Genomic DNA, 8891 nt, shown 5'->3' with positions numbered 1-8891 from the left:
AAAATATATCAAAGGAGAAGTTCAGCTAGAATATTTCCCTTATATGCTCCTTTCTCTCCTCCATAGGATAAAAGAGATGCAATACACTAATATTATTTTAACATTCTTAGAATATCTGACTCTGCTTCTTTGATCTGATGCCCTGTTAATAAAATATCTCATAGTATCTTTCCTTTAGTTCTTATTGTATTATTTCTCACTCAATTCATTTTTACCAAACATATGATATTATATGGAAAAGGAAAGTAGATGAGCACTAAACAGCATAATATACATCTATTGATGCATCCAAGGTAACATTATATTTATGGTGCAAGAACACCAAGGAGCATCATTTTATAATAGACAAAGGAAAATGCTTATCAAATATAGTATGTGAGGACTAGAGATATAATTTATGAGAAATAACATGAAGACCATTCTTTTATCTCAAACCTGTTAATGATTGTTAAACTGTGATTATAGGCTTTGGAATTAATTTCAAATAATTGAACACCTCTGAGAATTAGCAAGGGTTCACTATGATTCATTAATATGGATAAAGTACTTCACAGCTAAACAGAAATAAAAATTGCAGCATAACGTGAGCTTTTGAACACTGGCTTCACATTCAATGATTGGAAAAAATGCAGAGACATAATACAGGAAAATTTCATCTTCCCCAGGAAATCCAAACTTTCTCTCCCATTGCTACCATACATATCCAGGTTACCACCACCACCTCTGATCTAAACTCCTTCCCTGGAAGGAGTTTTCTCTGTTTCCATTACTGCCTATGCCCACCCTGTTCTATTCATTATGCTGCAATCAGTGCACTCTTTAATGATAAATCTTATTATGCCATGCACACCATCATGGAATCACTCCATTACTTTTTGTCACATTATAATACATACTTTGAAATTCTGACAAAGAGATAAAGGCAAGAAATAGACATATTCTGACTGCTGTTACTGCTCTTTGTTTCTAGTTACCCTGAGATTCTCCCCTGTCTCACACTAAGGAGTGTGTGGTTTGTATTTATATATTTATTTTTCTGGTAACAGGGAATAAATCCAAGGAAGCATATCCATAAACACTTAGACACATTCCAACCATTCCATCTTTATAAAATTTTGAGACATGGTCTCTCTAATTTGCATAGAGTCTTGAAAGTATAATGCTACTGACTCACCCTCCCAAGCTGTGGGTATTGCACCCATGTGCCACACACATAGATAAGGAATGTTTTTTATCAGCACATTTGTATTGTTCTGTCCATATGAAATGCTCTCAAAGCATTGAGTGTGTTGGTATAGGTATTGATAGTATCCTCTGCCTTCATTCAGGCCTCTATACAAGATATTTTTCACATTATTCAGCCTGGCTTAATACACCTTTCTAAGACCCTTCTATAACCTTATTTAATCTAGTTTTTCAGTGCACTTATTTTTTTACATTTATTTTTATTGTAAACAAATGGGATACATGTTGTTTCTGTTTGTATATAAGAAAAGGCATACAATTTGTGTAATCATATATTTACATAGTGTTTAATTCATTCTGTTATTTTTTCCTTCCCCACACCCCTTCCACCCCTCTGCACAGTCCCTACATCCTCCATTCTTGCCTCCTTCAACCGGCCATTATGTGTCATCATCCATTTATCAGCAAGATCATACGTCCTTTGGTATTTTGAGATTGGCATATTTCACTTAGCATGATATTGTCCAATTTTATCCATTTGCCTGCAAATGCCATAATTTTATTATTCTTTATGGCTGAGTAATATTCCATTGTATATATATATATATATATATATATATATATATATATATATATATATATATATATATATATCACAGTTTCTTTATCCATTCACCAACTGAAGGACATCTAGGTTAGTTCCTCAGTCTAGCTATTGTGAATTGAATGGGTATGAAGATTGATGTGGCTGTATCTCTATAGTATGCTGATTTTAAATCCTTTGGGTATAGGCCAAGGAGTGGGATAGCTGGGGCAAATGGTGGTTCTATTCCAAGCTTTCTGAGGAATCTCCACACTGCTTTCCAGAGTGGCTGCACTAATTAGCAAACCCACCACCAATGTATGAGTGTACTTTTTCTCCACATCCTCGCCAAACCTATTGTTGTTTGTATTCTTAATAATTGCCATTCTAATTGGGGTGAGATGGAATCTTAGGGTAGTTTTGATTTGCATTTCTCTTATTACTGGAGATGTTGAACATTTTTTCATGTGTCTGTTGATTACTTGTAAATCTTCTATGAAATTTTGGTTCATTTCCTTAGCCCATTTGTTGATTGGATTATATGTATTCTTAGTGTAGAGTTTTTGAGTTTTTAATATTTCTGAAAATTGGGCTCCATTTGAAGTATGAGTGGCAAAGATTTTCTTCCACTGGGAGTCCTGTTAAGGAAGTCTGATCCTAAGCCGACATGTTGAAGATTTGGACCTACTTTTTCTTCTATAAGATGAAGGGTGTCTGGTCTGATTCTGAGGTCCTTGATCCATTTTGAGTTGAGTTTTGTGCAGGGTGAGAGATATGGGTTTAATTTCATTCTGCTGCATATTGATTTCCAGTTGTTTGCACCATATGTTGAAGAGACTACCTTTTCTCCATTGCATATTCTTGGTCCCTTTATCTAGTATGAGTAAATTGTTTTCATTTAGGTTTGTGTTCATGTTCTCTATTCTGTACCATTGATCTACCTGCCTATTTTGGTACCAAAACCATGCCGTTTTCATTAGTATTACATTTTAGTATAGTTGAAGTTCTGGTATTGTGATACCCCCTGCTTCACTCTTCCTGCTAAGGATTGCCTTAGCTATTCTGGGTCTCTTATTCTTCCCTATGAATTTCATGTTTGTTTGCCCTATTTCTGTAAGGTACATCATTGGGATTTTAATTGGATTTTCATTGAATCTGCATAGCACTTTTGGTAGTATGGCCATTTTGACAATATTAATTCTGCCTATCCAAGAACATGGGAGATCTTTCCATCTTCTAAGGTCTTTCTCAATTTCTTGCATCAATGTTTTGTAGTTTTCTGTAGAGATATTTTACCTCTTTAGTTAGATTGATTCCTAAATATTTTTTTGAGGCTATTGCAAATGGAGTTGTTTTCCTAATTTCCCTTTCAGATGTTTCATCGCTTGTATATAAAAATGCTTTAAATTTATGTGTTTTGATGTTATAGCCTGCTATTTTGCTGAATTTATTGATAAGGTCTAGAATTTTTGTGGAGGAGTGTTTTGGATCCTCTAAATATAGAATCATGTCATCAGCAAATAATGACAGATTAAGTTCCTCTTTTCCTACTCATATTCCTTAAATTTCTTTCGACTGTCTAATTGTTCTGGTTAGTATTTCAACAATGATGTTGAATAGAAGTAGTGAAAGAGAATATCCCTGTCTTGTTCCTTTTTTTAAAGGGAATGTTTTCAGTTTTTTCTAGTAAGAATGATGCTGGCCTTACGCTTAGCGTAAATAGCCTTTACAATGTTCAGGTGCATTCCTACTATCCTTATTTTTTTCTAGTGATTTGAGCATGAAGGGGTGTTGTATTTTGTTGAATGCATTTTCTGCATCAATTGAAATAGACATATTATTTTTATCCTTAAGTCTATAGACATGATGGATTATGTTTATTGATTTACAGATGTTAAACCATCCTTGCATTCCAGGGATACATCCCTATTGATCGGGGTGCACTATTTTCTTAATATGTTTTTGGATGAAAACATATTTTTTAACAGTATTAAAAATTATATTTTTAATACTTATAATTATATTTTATATTGTAATTATATTTTATATTATAATACTTATAATTATATTTTATATTATGTTTTTTAACATATTTTTAACAGTATTTTGTTAAGGATCTTTTGCATCTATATTCATGAAGGATATTAGTCTAAAATTTTATTTCCTTGATGCTTCTTTGCCTGGTTTGTTTATGAGTTAGCTTCATAGAATGAGTTTGGTAGGGTATCCGTCTTTTCTATTTCCTGGAATACTTTGAGAAGTATTGGAAAGAGTTCTTTAAAGGTCTTGTAGAACTTGTCTGAGAATCTGTCTGGTCCTGGGCTATTCTTGCATTGTAGGTTTTTAATGGCTTCTTCTATTTTATCGCTTGATCTTGATCAGTTTATATTGTGTATGTTCTCCTAGTTCAGTTTGGGAGGAGCATGTGTTTCTAGAAATTTGTCAATGTCCTCGGTAGTTTCTCTTTTTTTGAATATAGATTTTTAAAGTATCTTCTCATTATGTTATATATCTCAGTTGTGTCTGTCATGATATTTTCTTATTCATCACAAATTTTAGTAATTTGAGTTTTCTCTTTTCTTCTCTTTCTTAGTGTGTTTAAGGATTTGTCTATTTTCTTTACTTTTTCAAAGAAACAAGTGTTTGTTTTGTCAATTTTTTGAATTGTTTCTTTTGTTTCAATTTCATTGATTTCAACTCTGATTTTATTACTTTTGCTGTTATTCTCTTCTTTTTCTAGGGCTTTGAGCTGTAATGTTAGGTCATTTAGTTGTTAACTTTTCATTCTTTTCTTGAATGCACTCCATGCAATTAATTTTCCTCCTAGTACTGCTTTCATAATGTATGAGAGATTTTGATACATTGTATCATCATTCTCATTGCCCTATAAGAATTTTTTTATCTCCTCCCTGATTTTTTTTGTTTTCCATATTTCATTCTATAGCATATTATTTAGACTTCAAGTGTTGGAGTATTTTCTCTTTTTTATTTTGTCATTGATTTTTACTCTCATTCCACTATGATCTGATAGAACACAAGGCAGTATCTCTATTTTTTTTTTTTCATTTTCTAAGAGCTGCTTTGTGGCATAATATATGGTCTATTTTCAAGTAGGTTCTATTTGCTGCTGAGAAGAAAGTGAATTTGCTCATTGATGGTATATTGAATATTCTGTATATGTCTATTAAGGTCATGTTATTGATTATGTTACTGATTTTTATGTTTTTTTGTTTGGTTTTCCTTTGGAAGATGTATCCTGTGAAGACAGTGGTGTATTAAACTCACCCAGAATTATTGTGTGCTGGTCTATTTGATGCCTGAAGTTGACAAGGATTTGTTTGATGTACAGGGATACACCATTGTTTGGGCCATAAATATTTACTATTGTTATGTCTTGCTGATTTATGATTCCCTTAAGCAGTATGAAATGTTCTTCTTTATCCCTTCTGACTAACTTTGGCTTGAAGTCCACTTTATCTGATATAAAGATGGAACCCCCGTGTTTTTACTGAGTCCATGAACATGGTAGGTTCTTTCCCATCCTTTCACAGTTAGTCTGTGGATGTCTTTTTCTATGAGATGAGTCTCTTGCAGGCAGCATATTGTTGGGCCTTTCTTTTTCATCCATTCTGCCAGTCTATGTCTTTTGATTGATAAGTTTTAGGCCATTAACATTCAGGGTTTTATTGAGATATGACTTGTATTCCCAGTCATTTGGGCTTATTTTTAGTTTTTAATTTGGCTTGGTTTCTCCTTTAAGTGGATTTTTCTCTAAGGTATTTCCTCCCTTTGTTAACCTACATTGTTGTTTTTCGTTTCCTTCTCATGAAATATTTTGTTGAGAACATTCTTTAGTGAGGCTTTCTTTTCTTTTCTTTTCTTTTTTTTTCTTTTTTGCACTTTTTTTTTTTTTTTTTTTTTTGGTGCTGGGGATTGAACCCAGGGCCTTGTGCTTGCAAGGCAAGCATTCTACCAACTGAGCTATACCCCCAGCCCTAGTGCAGGCTTTCTATTTGTAAATTTTTATAACTTTTGTTTATCATGGAAGGATTTTATTTCACCTTCAAATCTGAAGGTCGATTTAATGGGTATAGGATTTTTGTTTTGTAGCCATGTTCTTTCACAGCTTGAAATATGTTCCAGGCTCTTCAAGCTTTTAGAGTCTGGGTTGAGAAGTCTGTGGCTGTATGTATTGTTTTCCCCCTATATGTAATTTGATGCTTTTCTCTCCTGGCCTTCAAAATCCTATCTTTATTTTGAATGTTAGGCATTTTCATTATAGTATGTCTTGGTTTGGATCTGTTGTAATTTTGTTCATTTGGTGTTCTCTAAGCCTCTTGTATTTGATTTTCCATTTCATTCTTCAGGTTTGGAAAATTTTCTGATATTATTTAATTGAATATGTTGTTTATTTCTTTGGTTTGTATCTCTGTGCTTTCTTCAACACCAATAATTCTTAAATTTGTTCTTTTCTTGATGTTCCATAGTTCCTGGAGATTCTGCTCATGATTTCTTACCATCTTCTCTGTTTGGGCATCTTTATTTTCAAGATTAAATATTTTGTCTTCATCGTCTGGGGTTCTGTCATCCAAGTGGTCTAGTCTTTTGGTGATACTTTCCATTGACTTTTTATTTGGTTTATTGTCTCCTTCATTTCAAGGATTTCTGGTTTTTCTTTTTTTAAATCTCTATCTCTTTGTTGAAATGATCTTTTGCTTCCTGCAGTTGCTTTTTCAACTGCTTATAGGTATTATAATTCATTATCTCTTCCTTTGCTTCATGAATCATTTTAATCATGTATAATTTGAAGTCCTTTTCTGACCTTCCTTCTAACATACTGTCATTGAATTCTATTAATATAGAATGTAGATTTGTTTGGATCATTTTCTTCCCTTGTTTTTTCATGTTGTTCATGTATCTTCCCCTCTAGCAATGCAGATCTGGGGTATTGCAGATTCCCACCTATAGGCTTATAGTGGGCCTATAGTTTTCTAAAACCTTTTCTTTAAGAGGGAGAGCAATATTAGGAGAGCCTAATTCAGACTGTATGCAACACTAGATCAAATAGCCCCTATGAGAACATTAACAACATTGTCATAATAAACAGAATGAGTTCAAATATCTGCAGTATAACAAACAGATTTACAATACGGTTTGCAGTTTCTAATGGAGGACAAATAGAATTCAGAGGGATGTAGGATGTAGCTGTTAGTGGGATAAGAAAAGAATATACAGAAATTGTAGATGATAGAAAGAGTTGAGAGTATAATCAAAAGAAATTGGATGTTAGCATGCAAAAAGGGAGAAAAAGACTCTGAGGAACAGGTAAACAGAAGGAAAAGAGAGCAAGAAAAGTGAAGAAATAAAAAATTAAAACTGTTCAATAAGGAGAAAAAAGAAAATCTACATTATAACAGTCATATAGTATTTAAACTTCCCAGTCTTAAGTAGCCTGATATATGAGAGGTACCTGACAATGAGCTTCAAGACTCCAGCAGGAATCTTAGTATGGGATTTGCCCCACCTGAAGACTACAGCTTCCAGGATTATCCAAGATGACTGCTCTGGTTTCCAAATGTGTTGGCAAATAGGGAGCTGCAGCTCACGGTGTGAATGTGGTTCGCTGGAGGTCCTGGAGGTGGGGGTGCAGTTTTTCAGACAGGGTTCATGGAGTTCAGGGTGTTTGGTGTGATTGTGGAATCCTGGAGGCAAGGTGCAATCAGTCAGTCTGGGGTCCCGGTGTAGTCAGTTTTTCTGGCAGTCCTGGCAGCAGGGAGCAGTCAGTCATTGTGAGGGCCTCAGAGGCAGGGAGTGATCGGTCAGGCTGAGAGATCCTGGAGACGGGGCTTAGTCAGTCTGGCCAGTGGTCCTACAGGGCCTGGCTTCTGTATCAAAATGACAGCAGTCACGTGTAATCAAACCTGCAGGTACTATAACAGTGAACTTCCAGGCAACAGAAGGGAGAAGGTGCTCCACTGGTGTTCTGCGATCAGTTTGCTGACTCTTGTCCGATGATCGGGAGGTGAAACTTATGCGGTGGGTCATGGATAGTTGTAAGGCAGGCGATGGACAGGCAAGAGGCAGGCAATTGGTGAAAGATAGGTGCCTGACAGTGAACGATCTTCTCTCTAAAAAGGCATCTCCACACACTTAGCAAGACCTGTCTTTAAATAAAAAGTAGAAAGGGCTGAAATGTACCTCAGTAGTTAAGTGACACTTTGGGCTAAATTTCTGGTTAACCATCCCCTCTGAATTTAAATAATCTTCTTTAAATTTTTGTCTAATTTGAAATGGTTGTCCAGGTACTTCTACATTATGAAAAATATTACATAAACTCCCAATAGCTTGTTTTGGGTCTGATAATATAGCTCAGTGGTAGAGTGCTTGCCTAGTATACATGAGAACTTTGGTTTGGTATTCAGCACTACAGAAAGAAAAAAATGCATTGCTTTGATTTTGGCTTTCAATTAATTAATATAATATTGGGAATTATGATCATCTATGAACATAAAACTTACAAGTTTTTAAACTATTGAGAACTGAAGAAAAATAAAAATATGAGATAAATTATTTTTGTATTGAAACTAATGAAATAATTATTTCTAATACTGTTGGATACTTTAGATGAATTTATTTAATTAACTGAAAATTTGTCTAATTTTACATATATGAATTTGCCAATGAAATATACAGGTGTAGGTTATATGAGTTTTGTATATAGAAATTTTCAATTAAGTTATTATTTATGATATTATGAAGTATGGAATATTCTCAAATCAGTGTCTCATGAACTTACATAAAGTAATATACAATGCAGCCTATTGTTGAAGTCAAATTTGGAACTAAACCATTAATTTTGTTCTAAAAATAATGAAAGGTTATTACATAATGAAAGGTTTACATAATGAAAGGTTATTGTGTATATATATTTGTGTGTGAACAACTTATCACTCAAACCATCCACAAATAGTCTTTATTTCACTGAGTTGAACATTACTAGCATCTATAATATCAGTGATGACACTAGGTAAATTTATTTATATGTGTTTGAAGTAAAAATTAATACTTCCTTATATTTCCCCATTCTCAGGATTATCTAAGAAGACAGTTTCCCATTTTTTGA

Source organism: Sciurus vulgaris (assembly GCF_902686455.1).
Source record: "Sciurus vulgaris genome assembly, contig: HiC_scaffold_631_arrow_ctg1, whole genome shotgun sequence".
Classification (NCBI taxonomy): Eukaryota; Metazoa; Chordata; class Mammalia; order Rodentia; family Sciuridae; genus Sciurus; species Sciurus vulgaris.
The sequence above is the reverse complement of the archived record's forward strand: the minus strand, read 5'-3'. Positions refer to the sequence as shown.